Source organism: Sciurus carolinensis, chromosome 3 (genome assembly GCF_902686445.1).
Source record: "Sciurus carolinensis chromosome 3, mSciCar1.2, whole genome shotgun sequence".
NCBI classification, from domain to species: Eukaryota; Metazoa; Chordata; class Mammalia; order Rodentia; family Sciuridae; genus Sciurus; species Sciurus carolinensis.
The window spans coordinates 124,010,649-124,031,435 of NC_062215.1; the positions used below are offsets into that span (position 1 = coordinate 124,010,649).

Below are 20,787 nucleotides of genomic sequence, written 5' to 3' on the forward strand. Positions count from 1 at the left end.
ATGAGATTAAAAACAAGATGTTAGAGATACAGTGCCTCTCATTCTGGCTCTATAAAACAGAAGAAGAGAGCTAACTGGGTGGAATCTAAAGTGATGGGACACATATCCCACCAGGTCATTCTTGCTGGAAACACCAGCAGGATTTAGCTTTTATTTCACTGGGAGTCTTTGGCCAGTCTTCAGACTTTACTCTGCCTACCCTCAATACTGATGCCACCTACATATATTTATTTGAATGAGGACAACTGGTCTGGAAAAAGGCATGGGGAATTGGCAGATTCCACAATCCCTCTTTCTACATTTGTCCATGCCATCTGCAGTACAGAGGACTACAAAAATGGCAAGGTGTGAAGTGGCAGCGGGTAGTAGGAGGGAAAATGAATGGATGGCCAAATAAGTGACCTTGGAAAGGAACATGTTCACTGCCTTTCAAATAAAGACACATCTGCCAATCTTATCGCCCTGCTGTTCATCTAGTAATGAAACTGGATCTGTATTGAACTTGCCTCTCATTTTCACCAAGTGTAGTATAATAGAAAACTTAGGCTCTGGGACCACACAAAAGTGCTAACTGTAGCCCTATAATTCTGTGGCTGTGGGATGTATGGTCAAATTACTAATTTATTTCAGTTTTTATTTCCTTATGTGTAAAGTGGATTAAAAATTCAACTTCAAATTAATTAAATGAGATAATGCATGTGAAGTATTCTGCATCATTTTTGGCATAGAAAGTAACCAATATATGAAAGATTCCCTTCTTTTCTCCATATCTGAGAACCTGTATTTCCAAGATTAAGAGTATTATGTGTGACTATGACATGGATTAAAGACCTAAGACCACTGAACGCTGTGAGCCTCAGGATATACTGTAAGCATCACCATTCTGTAATTTTTACCTTACTCTGGCGATCTTAAATTGCATAAACTCCTATGCTCAAACTGGGAGTAATTCGATCAAACTCCACTTATAGGAAAGGACTTTAACAGATTATTCACACCAACATACAAATGACTGATTATACTTCCTTGTCCATAAGCATTTGGTTTTTAAATACAGGACTAAGGCAAGCCAAAGGAATAAATCTACAACTATTGAAAGCCAGGACTTATGTACAGTAAGAGTGTTTTCTAGGAAACTGAAAGGACCTCATGCAATAAACAGCCACCTCCTTTGAAACATCATGGTAATATCATAGACTGATTAGCACAAAGCTAAATTATCTAAACCAAGTCATCATTCCTTCCAAAAAGCACTCAGAACAATGTTCTAGGTGACACGGCCCTAAGCCTGGGGAAACAGATTAACTAGATTAAGTCCTAGGTAATTATGGTTTCTGTTCTAATTGAGTGAAGTTCTGCAGTTTCTATAAAATGTTAAAAACTAAGTCATAAACAACACAGTTTTTCTGAAACTTCCAACATCAGATGTAACATGAAAACCTGATTCTATTCAACTCACCAAATATTTCTACCTTTATCCCCTGAATTATAATGGTTACACAATTTTTCTCCATTAAGCCAAGAGTGGAATATATTCTAAAATACTTAAAGACAATATGTCAGTTTCCATTCACTGACAAGAGCATGACAGTAGTAATGTTTTACAGGTGAAGAAGTGGTTTAATTGTCAAAACAGTAGATTTATAACTGTCATTTTCTAGGTGAAAAAACAAGCTCAGAGAGATTAACTACCTTTTTGAAGGTCATCTAACTAGTAAAAAGTGAAAGGACTTGAATCTAGATCTCCATGACTTCATATTCCATCTATCCTCTTGACTATTCTGCCTCTTATCTATTGTTGACATGCAATTTTGAAAGGTTATCAATGGAATGAATTTCTAGATCATTTATATTCTAGTATCTCAGATCACTAGGCATTTTAGTACTGACATATTTGAATTTATAGAATCTACCAGATTCAATACTTAATCAAAATTTCCAAATGCAGTATAAGTCAAACATTAGAGACATCTACTTTAGAACTCTTAAATTCCTTAAGTTACATTGAGATAAATTTTTATGTTGCAAAGGAAACTCTTACATATTTTGCTAGAGCTCTAAATCTTTATGTTACTGCAACAGTAACACCATAATTCCCAACTCAATCTTTATTACATAGTTTCCCTAGCATTAACATAATATCCAACTAAATAGATAATAATAATAATAAGGCACATCAATGCATTCATTTCAGTGTACAATAAACTTAAAACACACTAAGCTGATATCATCACTACCAAATATCATCTACTCTGACATGCTCCCTGACAGACTCATATATAATACTATTAAAACACGATATTTGAAGACACAATGTAAACAAAAAAGTAGTCCTTCAAGAAACAAGGAAAATATGATGAATTTTCCCTGAGATAAGTTTTGAGGGAGCTTTTCTACTCCATGTGAATAACGCCATGCCTAGGGAGGAAGGGTGAAGTGGTATGTGGGTTGTTTTCCAGTCCTGGTTCTTACTGATATTGGCCAGCTCTTTTAACTTTTCTAAGTCCCAGCTGAACTAAATGAGCTTTGTGATCTTCTCTATATTTTTAAAAGAAATTCAAAAGGAAAAAGGAAAATTAGTACACAGGGACTTGCTGAAAGAATTGGGTATGTCTATGTGGGAATGGCTGGATGGCTCTATCAAGTAGGTCTTCACAAAGTAGCTCTGGCAAACTTGTAATGGGCTGTTTTTGTTTTGTTTTGCATGACTGGTGTCCAGTATGGTAAGCTCAGAAACTTAATTTATCAATATAAAGAGATTATGTCTGTTTCTCAAGGGGAGATTGAAATTATTACCAAACTCATGAAACTGATAACAGTGATCATAATTTGGTAGACCAACATGCTCTTATTTGGTAGCACTCCTACACTGGAAATGAAAAATCATTAAGAAGCTGGTGAAAATGGAATCGGAACAGGGGGACTAAGTTAGATGAACAATATTTAAGGCAATGAGTTAAGACATATGAATCCTCTACAACAAGGATGGCCTTGCCAATGGACATCAAGAAGGGCTCCCTCACTTTAGGTCAGTGCTTAGATGGGTATAAGCAACTTCTACCTTTTATGAGTCTCCTTTTTTTTTTGCATATCTCTGCCATATCTTATGGTGATATGATGATTCATAAGACACAGTCTAATTTTTTCATTTGTAAGTTCTTAGAGGGTGGTAGGTTGTAGACCTGATACACTGAGAGTAACAGCACTTTATAGTGATACAATAAACAAATGGAACATGTTGTTCTTATCCTGCATTATCTATCTATATGTTAATATATACAGAAGTCCAACACACCTAATACTTGGTCATGGGCAGTGATGATTGTCTGCTGAAGACCATAACAACAGTCTTCCCTGGCTCTCCCCAAAGAAAGGGCAAAACTGGCTTCCATGGGAACTACCTTTCCATGCCCTACCACCCAGGGAACCTTAGGGCCTACTTGGAAAAAGTGTCATTATGTTTTTATCTTTCATTTTAACTGCTATCTTTGATCCTATTATCTGTAAGACTTAGAGAACCACTGTCACTGTTCTGTAACAATAGAGAAGGAGAAGTTAGAGAAGCCCCAACACTTTATCAATTGCCAGGGGCCTTATATTCAGTGTGAAAATTGTGAATCATACATGTTTTCACTTTCTCAAAAAAAGCTTTTAGTTGTAATACACATTTAGAAAATATAGCTAAAAGTAGACTCAGGTTATTACAATTAGGAGAGTTTTCAGATTTTAAACTGCCATGTGAGGTTATTTCAATTCACCGCAACTCAGTGAACATTTTGCACTCATCAATCCAGTGTATCAGAATAAAAGCTAAGCATCTTATTTTTAGTTTTCTCATTCCTCCAGTCAATTTTGTTGGTTAGGCTAGTATAAAGCCTAAGTGATTTGGTTATTTTAGAAAGGACCTGTTATAGATATATTTAAACTTAAGTTATAAAATCTAGCTTTCTATATATAACAAAAATAAACTGTGGTTTGATTAGGATATCATGGTTGCAATTTATTTGAGATGTTCATTTTAAGCCCCAATAACAATAAATGTTGATTCACGATATGCAGAAGACTTGTGTAGTTCAAACATACTTCCAAAAACCTGTTTTATTACTTGGAAATGGCGAGTGGCCTGAAGGTAAAAGATTTAACTTCCACAAACAATTGCCTGGGAGGAAGGGTAAGCAGGAGCATAATTCATAGATGCATTAATTGTCCTCCTCACTGCCAGGTTTTTCTTTGAAATGGCCCTGCTACACTGCACGGTTGCCATCAAGATAATGATGTATAAAAAGTAAAAATAACTTGCTTTGGGGAACTTTCTAAAACAAACTCTTTATGTCATGTCCATTATATTTCACTTTATACAATTACTGTTAGTTCAAAGGATCCTAATGAAATTAACTTGGATTCTCGTCTTCACAGGATAGTCATTAGATTCCTTTTTAAAACATGTACTGTGTCTCATATGGAACTTGACATCTTAAGAGTGATTTGAGGCATCTGCACAAGGCCTGCAAGTGGTGAGTATGGTAGAAAAGAAAGTTTGACTGTCTGCAACAATTGGCTCTAGAGAGGAAGAAGAAGAAGATTAGTCTGATTTAATTTCTATCTTTGGGTGATATTTTAATGCATTGAGAAGAGTCTATCCTGCTGATACCTTCTTCCACAAAGGATAAGTTAGTGGGAGATAGTTTAACAATTTATTTACCTTAGGTAAATAAGGTCAAATGCTACTTAAGGCTCTCTAATCAGTTGAGGCAAGTGCTTTGCTGCCTTTTCCACCAAAATGTCCTAACAGCAACCAAGAGTGTGAATGGGGATGTGCAGGGACCCAGAAGAGCCTCTCTAAGTTCCCTAGAATGTACCCATGCTTGTTTAATACAAACATGTTTTCAACCAATTACTAATGAGTAAAACTGATGCTCTAGGGAGATAGGTTATATTTATCTTTAGATTTATTTATCCACTTTTGGAACAGGTTTGGGTGTCTGAAAGAGGCCTTAGAAAATTTCTTCTAGCCCTAGGTCTCATTCTATAACCATGTTGTATATGAAGAAATGATTTGTGAGGTAACTGACTTAATTATCCCATTCTAGTTCTATTTTATAATAATTTAAGTTACTGTTTTCTGCCAATCTAGTTAAAAAATTTGGGCCCAGCTTTTACAAAGTCTCCAAATCAGCAGTACTTATACAGGACTCTGCTTCCATAAAATGCTATGTCACATAGACTATTTCATGGTGTCCTCACATTTGTTTTTCAGAAAGGAGTTCAATGGTGTTAAAGTATTTGCTTAGGGAGCAGAAAGTCAGTAATTAAAGCAGCCATGGTGAAAACTCAGGCCTCCTGATTTCACACTCCATTCTCTCTCTACTCTGCTGTACTTCCCTGAGACCTGAGGACAGGACCATTCAACCTGTGATGAGACTAATGATTAACCCTCTATGAGGCTCAATTTTCACAAGGACAGTCCAATCAGAAGCAGAAATACTTAGAGCTGAAAATGACCATTGCTTACTTAGTTCTAAGTCTAATGATTGGTTTACAACATACAGAAATATGGTCAGTGTGTTAGCTTTCCATTACTGTAACAAAATACCTGAAATAATCAACTTAAAAGATTTATTTTGGTTCATGATTTCAAGTTTCACTGCGTGATCACTTGGTGTTATTGTATTGAAAGACCTGTGGTGGCAGAGTACATCATGACAAAAGCATTGGCAGAGTAGTCCTGTTCACTTTATGGAACAAAAGCAGAAAGAAACAGGAGCCAAGGTCCCAATATCCCTTCAAGGGCATATGCTCAATAGCCCAACTTCTTTCCATTAGGCCTCATCTCCAAAGGCTCGAGCACCTTCCAACAGTGTCACAGGCAAAGGACCATGCTTTAACATATGGGTCTTTGGGGGGACACTCAAGATTTAAACTATGAGCGAGGTGCAGAGGCACATGCCTGTAATCCTAGCAACCTGGGATGCTGAGGCAGGAGGATCACAAGTTCAAGTCTAGCCTCAGCAACTCAGCAAGACCTTGTCTCAAAACAGAAAACAAAAAGTGCTGGAGATAGCTCAGTGGTAAAGCACCTCTGAGTTCATTCCCTAGAACCAAGTATGTAAGTAAGTAAATAAATAAGTAGCTCAGTGGTAGAGCCCTTGGTATATGGAGGTTATGGGTTTGATTCCAAGTACCACAAAACCAAAAACCTACTCTCCAAAACAATGAATTGAGAGAGTAGTCTCTTGATCAACAGACTCAGCTGTCTTTAGAAATAATTAAGCTTTCCATTAAAATTCACCATATAGACATAATTTACAAGGTGGAACACTATTCCAGTCTCAAGGATAAATAATTAACTAAGTTTTAATATTTATAATGGAGATTCTAGATTGGCTAATGCAGTAGTTATATAATCAGGATTCATTTTATTTAAAAAAAAAAAAAACATTAAAAAGAAGAATTTTGAATACTAGAGAGATGACCTGAAAAATTATAAGTACTTTATAAACCTTACAAATTTATTAAATGAAGGTAATAAAATGTTCAATGTAAATGTACATAATATTAAGCACTTATAAATAATTTTCATTCAACAAATATTTTATTGGATATCTATTATGTGCTGTGATTTCACTAATGAAATTGTGGTGAATACCAAGGAATAGAGATGTTATTTTCACAAGTGCCAGATAGCTAAAAAAAAAAAAACATATTTAATGAATAAATTACAATTGGGATAAATAGTGGGTAGATAATAGATTTTTTAAAATCTTAGTTTAATAATTCCATTTTGTAACAAAGGTTGAATTTATGTATTAAACTTATGTCTGTACCCCCTTTGAAGCTGATGCCTCCTCACCAGGGTCTTCTGAGACTGTAACAGGTGATTTCTATTCCTCTCTCCATTCCAGATCTCTCTATCCTTCCAATACAAAGGCAACTTTAAAATTCCTCTAAGGCCACAACCACAGGGTAGTTTATAATCACTCCCTGGAGTCCTTATACCAGAAACAATGCAGTCAGGGGGATGCAGTTTATAAGCCCTCTCCCTCCATCTGCCTAATCACTTGTTCCACAAGGAGTTAAAATAATTAAAAAAAAATTTTAAGTAAACTTCAGTGTTATTTATATTTAGGTGGTTAAAAGCTTGCTCTTGAGTCAAGACAATCTGTAAAAGAATGTCAGTTCTTTGATCAATTTTGAGTTGACTTTCGTGCAAGGTGAAAGACAGAGGTTAAATTTCATTCTTCTACATAGGAATTTCCAGTTTTCCCAACACTATTTCTTAAAAAGGCTATCTTTTCTCCAACTTGTTTTGGGCACCCTTGTCTAGTATCAGATAACTGTATTTATGTGGGTTTGTCACTGTGTCTTCTATTCCATTGGCCTTGATGCCTGTTCTGGTGTCGGTACCAGGTTGTTTTTGTTACTATAGCTCTGTAGTATAATTTGAGGTTCAATATGGTAATGCCTCCTAAAGTGCAAGAAGTAAAATAAAAAATCAATAAGTGAGATGGCATCAAATTAAAACGCTTCTGTACAGTAAAGGAAACACGAGCATGAAGAGAGAACCACAGAATAGGGAAGACCTTTGCAACAGCTTCTCAGGGAATTAATATCCAGAAATACAAAATACTCAAAAACTTAACACCAAAAAACCAAATAACCCAGTCAATAAGTGGGCAAAAGAACTAAACTGACACTTCTCAAAAGAAGAAATACAAATGGTCAAAAAATATATGAAAGATTGTTCAATATCTCTAGCAATTAGGGAAATCCAAATCAAAACTATATTGAGATTTCATTTCACTCCAGTCAGAATGGTAATTATCAAGAATACAAATAATAATAAACATTGGTCAGGGTGTGCGGAAAAAGGTACACTCTTACATTTTTGGTGGGATTTAAAATTAGTGTGACCACTCTGGAAAGCAGTATGGAGATTCCTCAAAAAACTAGAAGTGGAACCACCATATTACCCAGCTATCCCACACCTTGGTATACATTCAAAAGATTTTAAATCAGCACACTACAGTGACACAACCACATCAAAGTTTATAACTACACAATTCACAATAGCCAAGCTATTGGAACCAACCTAGGAATTTTCAACGGATGGATAAAGAAAATGTAATACACACACACATACACACACACACACACACACACACACACACACACACACAGGAGTATTACTCAACCATAAAGAAGAATGACATTATGGCATTTGCTGGTAAATGGATGAACTGGAGATTATCATGCCAAGTGAAATAAGCCAGTCCCAAAATGTCAAAGGTTGAATAAATCTCTGATATGTGGAAGATAGTCCAAAATAAGGAGGGGGAGGGATAAAAATTCTTTAAAAAAATAGATAAAAGAAAGAAAGACAAAGGGAAAAAGGTGAGAGGGAATTTCATCAAAATAGAGGACAGAGTACTGAGTGGGGATTGAGGAAGAGGAGGAAGGGACAGAAAAAGTAAGAACAACAGAATGACTCTGACCAAACTTTTGTATATGCATGCATGGATGTGGCAATGGTGGGTCCAAGCATCAGGCATATTCACAGGATGTAATTTAATAAAAGAAGTCGACTGTAAATGGGCTGAAGAGGGATGGGTCGAATGGAGGGGAGTTGGGTAAGTGGACGGCAGCAGGGGAGAGTTGGGGACTGAAATGGAGTGGGTTGTGTTCCATGCTTTTGTGATTATGTCAGGGTGTATCCTGGTGTTGTATATAACTAAAAAGAAAAATGACAGAAAAAACAATCTTGGCTCAACTTATTAGTTATGAGAACTTAGCTCTAAATCTCAATTTCTTCAACTATAAAACTGGAATGATGACTATACCTATACCTCACAAAGGTACTGAGAGGATGAAGAGATAATGCATGTGAAATGTACAGATTCCGCATATTTTCAGTATGTAGTATGCAGAGAAAGCACAAAGCTCTCAAAGATGAGATGGTGGTGATGTTGATGCCATTGTCAACACTAGCATTGTTCTTATTTCCTTAGCACAACACTTAGAAAAAGTAGGTACTAAATAAATGTTGAAAGAATGAGCAGGCAAAGTTCAGGGCACATTCATAAGCCTCAATGAATTTTTCAGATGCATAGATGAGGATCTGTCTGAATGATTCCAGCTTCCTCTGCTTACATTGTCAGAATAGATTTAATACAAAGAATATGTCTAATTTTTTGTCTTACAGCTAGGTTATTAAAATGTAACGGCTGGCTAGAAGTGCAAGGGAAAAAGCATTTTAAATATTATTTCCTCATTTGACAGCCAAAATGTATGCAAAACTATGAACTGAAAACATGTTAAGAGAGAAAATCTGTGATAACGTAGGTATCTTAGCAACATAGCTGATTAAAGGCAACACTGAATTGAAAACATTTATAATGCTAAGAGAACATGGGCCACCTAAAATAAGGATGCCTGGGATCCAGGAACTGAGGTTTCAGTTCTAAAGATGGATGAGTTATTGTTGTTCAAATTAATCTGCCAGACCAAAACAACTATTATTGGAGGAATAGTGCAAAGTGCCATGAAAATTCCTTGATGAATAAAAACTCTCTGCAATGCTGAGTTCAAAGATGATGATAGAAGGAAAGAAAATTTGGTTGCTATTATTTACCAGTATTAAGTCTTGTTCAAAGTTAGATGACTTTCCTTCTATGTGCCCATAAGCTGCTATAAAATTGCATGATGAAACTGTTTCATTATTTTCAAATGCATGCCTTAATAAAGAAGATATTAAAATAAGAAGTTCTCTTTTTTTTTAAACTTGCCTAAAGTATCTATAGGATTAGCTATAAAATGTTTTCAAGTGGATGCTCTTGTTACATTTTCTACTGTCAAAATATCAAACCACATCATCAGTAGAATAATGTTTCTTTGTTGTTTTCATTTTTAAAAGAATCAGATCTTTGAGATATTAAGTCTAGAACTGAATGCACTATATTATGCTTTTAATGAACAACAGCATATTAAATTAATTATCATTGGTCATGGTTTGTTTCTTTTTTTCTTTTGACATCTCCTCTGTTATACATTACATTATGTTTAGAGATTTACACCTCCTCATTCAAAAACTCTCCAAGAGAGAAACATTCCACCTCATATCAGACGATGTGAAAGGCCCCTGGTTCCTTCTACGGAGAGTTGTCTTAAGGAAAATAACTGTTCGCGTTTCAAGTTGAACTAGCTACTTTTCCACGAAATGACATTTTTTCACTTGAAAAAATGATCAACAAAAATTTTAGTTATTCAGGTTGGGGTGTTTAGTATGTTCTAAAAGTCAAACCAACCAAACAAACAAACAAACAAATGAACAAAGTGAGTCTGCCACCCCCACGAAAACGCCTGGTAGGCACTGATGAAATCTATACTTTCAAGTGAAAATTACGGTCTTGGAAAATCTGTATCTGACACCCCCAATCTGACAATTTCCCACTACTTAAGTGACTTTCCTGATGAGATCAATGATGACATTAACAACTGTATATAAAAAAAGTGTTAACATTTCTAAGAGCTACACAGCTCAGTACACCAATATTTTCCAAATAACAAATACACATATTATCACAGAATCGTGTGGCTGACAGATTCAAAGTTCAATATATACCAATGGATTCCCTTGTTACAGAATAAGAAAAGATTCCTGATAAGATTTCAGATTCCATATTGCGACTAAACTTATTTTGGTATGATGTTTAAGAAGAACATCCACAATTACCTGAAAAGTTATTACAAAACTCTTCCAACTGCACAATACGTGGGGTTAGATTTTCTTTGTATATTCCAACCCAAACAATTTATTACCACAGATTAAATGTTGAAGCATTTATGAGAATCCATTTTTCCCAATATTAAAACATAGGTTGGAGAGATTTACAGAAATGTAAAACTATGCCACTCTTTTGAATCTGTTTCATAAAATACTTTATTACTAATTATACTATTATGTTAGCATGTGATTTTTATTCATTCTCTCTCTCCCCCTGCCTCCCTTCCTCTCCCCTTCTCTGTTTCTTTTTTGGTACTAGGGATTGAACCAAAGGCACTGTACCACTGTGCCATATCCCCCACACTTTTAACTTTTTATTCTGAAAACGGGGTCTCACTAAGTTGCTTATGGCCTTGCTAAGTTGCTGAGTAGGGCCTTAATCCTCCTGCCTCAGCCTCCCAAGTCACTGAGATTACAGGTGTGTGCTACATGTGGCAATTTCATTGTTTCTTGAATGAATTAATATTTTTAAAAAATATGTTTTGGGGCTGGGGAGATAGCTCAGTCGGTAGAGTGCTTGCCTTGTAAGCACAAGGCCCTAGGTTCGATCCCCAGCACCAAAAAAAAATGTTTTAATTTCCAACATAATGAATACCAATAGATATAACCAACATAAGCAAAACCCCTTCTGAAGCCTACAATGATTTTAAAAGCATAAAGGGGCCCTAAGTCAAAAAAAGCTTAAAGAACCACACAGTTGTAACCTTTACTGTGCAAAAAAAAAATCATACAAATATGTATACAGAAAGAGAAACATGATGTCTGGGCTCCATGTTGAGCCTACTGAATCAAAATTTCTATAGAAATTTCTATTTTATTAGTAAGAACATTGGTCTGATTTAGGTTTTTAAATGAAAACTATTTATCACCATATATTTCAAAACTTCTCCCCAAATTTATGTTATATTATTTTCATTTTTTTATTTCTGCAAAGTACTATCATTAGTAATAACATCTTTTTATGAAAATTATGAAACACAAATCCCTATCCATTGTTATTGTTTTCCCTGCCTCTGAGAAATACCATGGAAAATTGTAAACTGCTAAATTGTACTTAACACCTGAGAGGGTTTTGTTTGCTTGCTTCCTTTTGTTTTTCTTTTTCCTGCCTCTAAATTATAATAAACTTTCTGCAATAAGTTTTATATATAGCCTCTAGCTATGATTTGAAAAGCATTTCAACTGTCTTAAAAATTCTGTTTATTTAGGAGGTGACTGTTAACTCAGAGGTCTTTTGTCAGTTTCAAAGAGCTAAGTAAGCTTCAGCTATAACAATGAAATGCTAATAAGCACTTTGAAGACAGAAATGATGAAAACCTGAAGTTGTCAACCTGAATTTAAATCATCTGTTGAAAATGTAAAAGTCTGTGGACTTATCTTAAATATAAATGTGATGTACTTTATCATATTATAAACTCTATCAACAGATTTCATTAATATGAAGATCAATTATGTTCATAACAATATGGTACAAATTATAAAAAGTTTAAAGAAATTTACCCAGATCTTATTCTTCTAAGTATCCTGTCATGTATTTACTTTTGTTTGGTTCCTAAGAAAGGAACAAGTCGTTGAATCTGTACATTTCTGTGATACTTAAAGAACAGAAGGTAGTGTTTGCCATAAACAACAATTAGAGAATTAAGTTATACTAGAAAGGAATGTTGTTTTTCTATATTAAAAATTTCAATAGTAATAAGTTTTCTAATTCTGTACAATGGAATCTTTTTTATTCTTTTTTCATTAGAGAAGAGTTTATTTAAAAACTGAACATAAGAGTTACAGTTCTAGAGTGACATGCCTTGGTGGATCAAGGGTCCATGTGAACCATGCTTCAACTCTTTTAGACAGTTTTGGGGGGTTCCAATTTCTCCTTTTTGAGTAATCCAATCACTCAAAAGTCAAGGACCCACTCAATTTAAATACTAACACAGTCCAATGTTTGACCTCTATAATGACACCGAGGGCATTTGGTGGAAGATTCTGGCTTATCTTCTGGAATTTTATCCTCAAAAATAAAACAATTAAAACACACCCCTAGAGTCCCTTGATAACTCACCATAAACCTGTCATCCCTCCAGAACTGTCTAAAGAGAATTGAAGCATGGTTCAGATGGACCCTTGATCCACCAAGGCATGTCACTCTAGAACTGTAACTCTTTTTATTCAGTTTTTATATAAATTCTTTTCTAATGTAACTATCATAAAATCTACTGCACAAGATTTTCACAAAGATTAAGGGATATTAACCTGGTTTATATGACTTAGCACAATTTCTGATATATAATGGCTCAATGAATGCTTTTATTTCTGTTTTTATTCTTAGAATTAATCCTTAAAAATGTATGGTAGGGGGCTAGGAGATCTTCAATTTCCTGAGGTCAAAGGAAATTATGTGTCAATCCTAGTCAGCAGCAGAGTCAAGTCTATACTTAAATCTGCATGTTTTCAGTCTTTTCTACCTCTTACAAAGTCCTCAACAGTAAAGAATATGAAGTCTGAAAAGCCTCTTGAGGGTTAACGAAGAGAACTTATGGGCAGAGAATTTTGACAGCCAGGAGGGACCTTGTGGTCATCTATGAAGCTGGGTTCTTCATTTTAAGACTGAGGCCCAGAGAGGTTAATGACAGGCTTAAAGCAACACCTTTAGAGTCATGGACTAGGATACACATCTCTTCTTCCAAGGAAATGCCCAATGAAAAATACTGGTTGGTTTTGTGTGTGTGTGTGTGTGTGTGTGTGTGTGTGTGTGTGTGTATGGGGGCCAGGACTGACGGGTCATTCAAATACAACATAACATGATACTCAATGCTTTTTCTGAAGTGTTTCCATTTCAGAAATAAAGGTGGAACTTTGTGAAAAACAAATCTCAAAAAGCACTAAAGAGAAGAAAGAAATGGCAGAAAGAGCGCTTCTGAACCAGGTGCTATGGATGACTCCAAAGCCATGACTAAACACTAGCACACAGAACTATAGTAATTTTTTTATGAGTGTTAATATCAAATGTTAAAGACCCATTACTATTTAAATATTCTGTTCTGGAGAGAAAAATAAATTTAATTAAAATATTTAGAATATTTTATATGATACCAAAAGTGCCTAGACCTGTTCACAGATACTACACACACACAAACACACACACACACACAGATACTTACATATATGTGTATACACACAAACATGGTGAATTAGTGCAGATAAAACATTTCCACAATTTCTGCTGCTTTGGCACTCTGATACTGTCTTCTTCCTGTCAGTATTCCCAGTTCTACGAGCCTTAAGCACAACATCTCCAGAACATGGCCAAAAAATATACAGCGTTGCAAAAAATGTGTCACAAGAAGAGACTTTAGAGCCCAACAACTGCTTGCCTAGAAAGAAGTTCCAGGTCATGGGAAGGTCTATTATAATCAGGATGTACTGAAACCAGTCACTGAAATTAATATGCAAAAGTCAAATTATATTAATATAGATTCTGCCTATATTAATATTCCTCTTTCATTTATATTCCAACTGGTTTTCTTCAGGGAGACAGGTGAACAGCTATAATTTTTCCAGGAATTTTATACAACTCACAGCCCACACACAGGAGTTTTTATTGAGGAGAATATCATTCTTCACTCTCGACTTGGGAGAAGAGAACTATTCCACAGGACTTTTGAGTGGGTTGCACCCTATGGTTTCAAAGACTGAAGGGAGAGAAATCTAAATGTATTTCCATGGGGGATTCTGGAATCATACCACTGCTACAATTTTCCCATTTGAGTGAGATTAGACTAGTGGTACCATGTGGTTCAATTTGGACACAGAGAGTTGAGGACATTCTACTCGCTCATCAACTGTGTGCATGAGTAACTCTGGTGGGACCCATCCCAGGCCAGGGGAATGGCAAGGGTTAAGGTGAGCTGGCTGCCTTCTGGCTCTGGAGTGCTTCCAGTTCAGGACAAACATCCCAGGGAGCAGAGGTTCTATCTCTCTGTACCTAGGAATTCCCCCTCACTGTGTACTCAAATTTATTAAAGGCTTTATTGCAGACTAAAAGGTAGAGAGTCCCTAATAATGAGACCGAAATCTTCAACAAGTTATAGTGCATTACAATCTCTGCGATACACCTATTGTACCTTTGTTGCTCATATTTCCCTAAGAAACATGATCTGAAAAATTTACAATCTAAAGTCAGAGATAAGGTAGGTAGGTATTCAAAAAAAAATTAAATGATGTGTTTATAAGAAGAGAAGATGAAAGGAAGAAATGCTACAATTATGAGAAACTAAAACATTAAACAGGATACTGTTGTATCAACAGTTAAAAAAGGATTCTTGTCCTGACAGAAATATAATCAGAGGTTGCTCTGAGGTCAGGGATGGGGTGGGATTTTCTACAAAGGGGCATGAAGGAACTTTCTGGGGTAATGCAATATTTTGATTGTAGTGGTGGTTACATGAGTATATACATTTGTCAAAACTCATCAAACGGTACATGTAACTACCTACAATTTACTGTGAGTGAATTATACCTCAATAAAGTTGATTTTTAAGAAAAGTTTTTCTTGGAAACATGAAGATATGGGCTCATTTGTAGTTTCCTCATTATAAGAAAATACAGAACTTTCTCAAGGGATATGGGACTACAATTTTTTCCTCACTATGAACTTGGGCAGCAACACAAAACCATTCTCAGGTTAATAAGCAAACAATTCCCAGGACAGGGACCCCTTCCTGTTGAGTGGGTGAGTAGAAGGGAGGTGTAAATCTCTTAAGAAGGTGCTAAACAATCTGCAGTTTATACAAAAGGCTCTGCTTCTGAAGGGGAGTTTTACAGTAGGTGACCTTTTACCAAACAGTGCTTATAAATAACTACAAGCCACAAATATTCAGAAGTTATAAGAAAAACATTTAAGTTGGACAAAAATGTAAAGTTTAATAATGTAAGTTTGGTCATCAGTAAACCTTACAGCATTTAGTGAATTTCACTAAATGGTTTTAGAAGTTAAGGAATATACAGAACAAGGTCAGTTCATTCCCATTATTGACAAACCGTAATGTAGCAGTTCATTTGTCCCTTGGTATCCTTAGGGCATTGGTTCCAGGATCCCCATGGATACTGAAAACTGTGGATTCTCAAAACCCCTTATATAAAAGTGCTATATTTGTGTAACTTTCACACACCTTCCAGTATACTCTAATACCATCTCTAGAATGCTTATCATACCTAAAATAATGTACACGTTGCGTAAATAGCTGATATGCTGTATTGTTTACAGAATAAAAATGAGGGAGAAAGTGTGTGCAAGTTCAGTACAGATGCATTTTTTAAAAATATAATTCTGGGGCTGGGGAGATAGCTCAGTCAGTAGAGTGCTTGCCTTGCACGCACAAGGCCCTGGGTTCGATCCCCAGCACCGCCAAAAAAAAACCCACAAAAAACATAATTCTGCATGGCTGGATGAACTTAGGATGCGACCCACAGACATGGAAGGCTGGATACGCATACTTAAAAGGAGACACACAAACAATGGCAACATCATAGCCATTACAGACGTCTATAATTTCTTGTTGGCAGAATCAAATTACTGCAATATGTTTCTTTGTGTGTGTGTGTGGTACTGGGCATTGAACCCAGGGCCTTGTGCATGCAAGGCAATATGTTTCTCTTTGAGAATTTTTGACCAGTTCTAGTGACTTGCAGGAAGCCCCAAATAGTTAAGAACTAATTTGTGAGGCTATATAAAAACAAGTTCTCGTAAGTCAAGAAAAGGTTAGAAAGCAAGGTTGTGACTTTCTAATCCCCGAGAGGTTCAAATATTAGTAGATAAGAGAAATGATTCCAGATAAGAAAGGGAAATATGATGAGGCAAAAACTTTAAGATAAAATGACACTTTCTAAATTGTTGAGTATGATACTGACGTTAAGGATTAAAAGGCTGGTTCTTTTCAGAATTGTCTACAGTTTGTCAAAAAGGTTAAGGCCAGGTCAGAGCTTGATAGTTTTATCATGCTTTGTACCCTAAAATGGTATCACCCTCCTAAAGTCACCAGAGTTGATTTCTGTTTCAAAAATTAAATAGATGTAGATTTTGCCAGTAATGATTATTTCTCCACCAAAATGTAAAAGACTCTGAAACAGTAATTATGGAAGAATTTCTAATAGCTTCCTTCCTTTCCAACACTCGAATCAGTAATTTAAGAGTTATTTTATTTGTTCAATTGGCCCAGATACAGAAATCTTTCCTAAACTGCAGCTGGCTTAGAAAAATATAATTTGGTCTTCTGTTGGCCTGGTTCTTTGGAGCTGAAGAACTGATGTGTTTATCTTCCATCTTCCTCTTTCCATCTGGTTTTCCCTAATGGCTTTCAATTACTAATCTTTCCTGTGGGTGATACGATGGAAGGGCAGATGAGATTCACACAAATAATTTCCTGGGCCCCATTGGAGTTTTCTTTAATAATTATAGCATGGGATTCTCTGGTGAGGTCTAAATAATCCCAACACACAACTGATAGCCAAGGGCTTGGGGAAGTGTCACTTACCATCTTGTCTTCTTGGACAAATTCTAAAAGAGGTGCATTTGCTACCACCATCTCAAACTATCTCTTGTCACAAAGACAATTTGGGGGGCCTCAGATGCTTTATCTATGGAATGAGAAATGGCCCTCCATACTTCGTAGGGACATTCTAAAGATTCTGAATTCATGAAAAGAAAAATACGCCGGTATCAAGTCAGGCTGAATTACTATACATTTCTTTCAGTCTCAGGATGGGTTTCTATTAGGGCCTTGAATTTGGCTAAGTTCATAAAATATACTCATTTATGTGTTCATTCATTTAGTCGCTTGACAATCATTTATATAAAATTCGAGGTGCCGAGTCAGAAGTGGAACAATACTGAGGGATGAAAGCCTTGGAACAAGGGTTGGAATGCCAGAATTTTATACTGATTTCTGATCCATGACTCTAAAAGTCTCTTTTGGTTTTGTTTTGTTTTTTTCTATCAATGTGTTTTCTATGATCTGCTGAGCTATTATAGCAGCAAACTCAAATTGAAGGGAGTTCAACTTAATACTCACTGAACTTATGTGATGCTTTACAGATGATATGCGCTGCCTGCATTCTGCACTCCAGATGCCTAAGTGTGAATAGGTGGAAACAAGGAAATATTAAAATGTAAGTTCTTTGAGACAGGGCTTATATCTTACAAATTTTTATTTCTTCCAGGGTCCAGCCTGTTTTCTTGCAAATAGGAAATATAAAATAAATGAAGAACTAAATGCAATTAATCTTGATAGTTGACTTAGTTCTTAGAGACTAAAGAAGAAATGGGGTTGATATTCCTGCCTTGCTCTTAATTTGTTTAAATTCCAAGATAACTTCTACATAGCAAGAAGAAACTGTTTATATAGATGGCTCATGAAAGACTATTTAGAAAGTGAAGTGTGAATATACTAAGGGCAAAGGAAGGAGTACACTGACCCAGCTGGAGTCAAGAAAATAGGTAAACTGAGAGGAAATGTGAAAGATTTTAATGGGTTCAACATGGAAGGCAGGTTCAATAAAAGTTCATAGGGACTGGGGAGTTAGCTCAGTTGGTAGAGTGCTTGCCTTGTAAGCACAAGGTTCTGGGTTCGATCCCCAGTACCCAAAAAAAAAAAAAAAAAAAAGTTAAAAGTTCACTGACAGGGCAGAGAAGCAGAAAGTGGTGATGTCTTACATTCAGAGAAAGCAGTAAAATAACAGTTCATACTAAAATGCAAATCTCACACATTTTGGCCTTCAAAGCCATTTTCTTGGGCAAAGATAACATGTTGCCTGATTAAAGATAAACAGAGGTATCACATTATTATTAAATGAGAAAATCCCACTTTCTTGATGAAGTATTTAGGAGCCTTTTGACATCTTCTTAAATGAACTTAAAGGGTAGTTCAAGCATGGAACTACCATGGAAAGAAAGATATAATTAGATGGTAAGGTGGTAAGTGACACTTCCCTAAGCATGGAAAAAGATGGGCCTCAAAGAGAAACCTGAACATGCTATTTCCAGCACAGGCTTAGAACAGATAGTACTCAGACCTATGAATGGATGGGTGTTCTGATCCCAGAGAGCAATAATGCTCCATGTAGTGCTTTGCATTTCCAAGAAAGCCCAAATTATATAATCTCATTAATACTCAAAACCACCAATGCAATAGCATCTGTAACCTCATATCAAAAATTGTGGCAAGTTCAGACTGGGGAAGGTTAAGGGCTTACTCAAGATCACTCACTAATACATACTGGCCGTAAGACTTCTGTTTTTAAAATTGTGTTTTCTTGCCTGGGGCCCTGAGGAATGGAGCAGGCCATCTATGGACTAAGACCTCTGAAACGGTGATCCCCCAAATAAACTCTTCCTTCTGTAATTGTTCTTTTTTTGCGGTGCTGGGGATTGAATCCAGGGCCTTGTGCTTAAGAGGCAAGCACTCTACCAACTGAGCTATTTCCCCAGCCCTATAATGGTTTTTGTCAGGTGTTTTGGTCACAGCAATGAAAAAGCCGACAAATTGCTTTGTAAGAGACTAAGTTAGTTAGCAGAGTAGGCTGTTCATGCCCCTTTTGCTGTTCTAAGGACAAAGATTCCTACCATTTTATAGAGGAACCCAAAGAATTCCAGTAGTTATGGCAGTTTTTGGTAGGATCCCAATTACATCTCAACTTCTAATTTTAAAAGGCTTTTATATACATATATATATAGACAGACAGACAGACAGACTGGTGATCCCAAAGTAGGCTTTAAAACTTGGAACTTAAAAGTTCAAGAAATTTCTTAAAAGAAGTTAATATGACAATATGTCAAGCATTATAATCATTCCAAATTTACAGAAGAACACAAACACACACACACACACACATGCGCATGCACATGTGTGAAGTTGGAGGGCACATGGGTTATTTAGCTTGTTGAAGCTTCATAGAATAACAAAAAAATTTATTTGGCATACCCATGACATCACAGGTATCACAGGAAATGATTTGGAGTTCATATGATTAATGCAAAAGTAAAGACATTCAACCTAGATGCAGAGTCTTGGCTCATAGTGTGGTTTCTGAAATGAAACTTGTATACTTTGTTTGGCACTTTATATTATTAACAGTTACATGAAACATTTTCTACAGCATAGTTTTTGGAGATTTAAAAATATATTATTAGTAAGTATAAAATTATCATAAGAACTAATGAATGATACTGGTCCAGTATCTGTTGAAGTAGATATATTCATTACTTGGAACAAGAAACTATTCAGATCCAATTTCAAGATAAATAAGTAAGTAAGAAAGTTGGGTTCTTGGCCAGTCTGGACTGCAAAGTTAAGCCACTGTAGATGAGAAAAAAGTCTAGCTTCAATCACATGATGTAATTTAGGATCAAATGTATTGCAATGTTTCAATAATTTTTTGTTTCCATTTATTATTTCAAGCTGAGAAGCAACTTAAATAGTTAGTGAGAAAAAAAAGGTATACTATCACTTGGAAAGAAAAAAAATTTTCCCTCATAATAGGCCACCAATAGGAATAAGGAATTCACTTCCTGTAGCAAGAAAATCTTCACAGCCATAATACTAGTCAACCAATTTTTTACAAAAGCTCAGATGCACAACTTACACTTAAGGACTGCAACAAACAAACACATGCACTTGGAATTCTTATCCTTAAATTCTGAAAAAAGAAACTTTAAAGTGATTAACTTATTGAGAGTCTCAAAGTGGGTTTTATAAAATATTATTTTCCCCAAAATATTCTTAGGTGATGAGTGATTCAAATAAGTTTGGGAGCACTCTTGAAGAGTTATAATCATATTAGATCATTAGTGAAGGCATCTAAAAAAGAAACAAGTTATTTTAAAATTTAATTTCTGTCCAGCCTATTTGAGTACAAAACCTTTTTTCAATAAGTGTTTATTAAAATTCTGTGGAATTAACATTTTATAAAAAATACCTTATCTCATATCAAAAAACTCAAGTCCCGACAGAATG

At 35.6% G+C, this 20,787-nt stretch overlaps 1 protein-coding gene across 4 annotated transcripts in view; it reads right to left on the bottom strand.

Moving 5' to 3' along the window:
• Positions 1 to 20,787, bottom strand: part of Chn1 (chimerin 1) — a 174,792-nt gene that overhangs the window by 48,976 nt on the left and 105,029 nt on the right. The gene's annotated exons all lie outside the window — the stretch shown is intronic.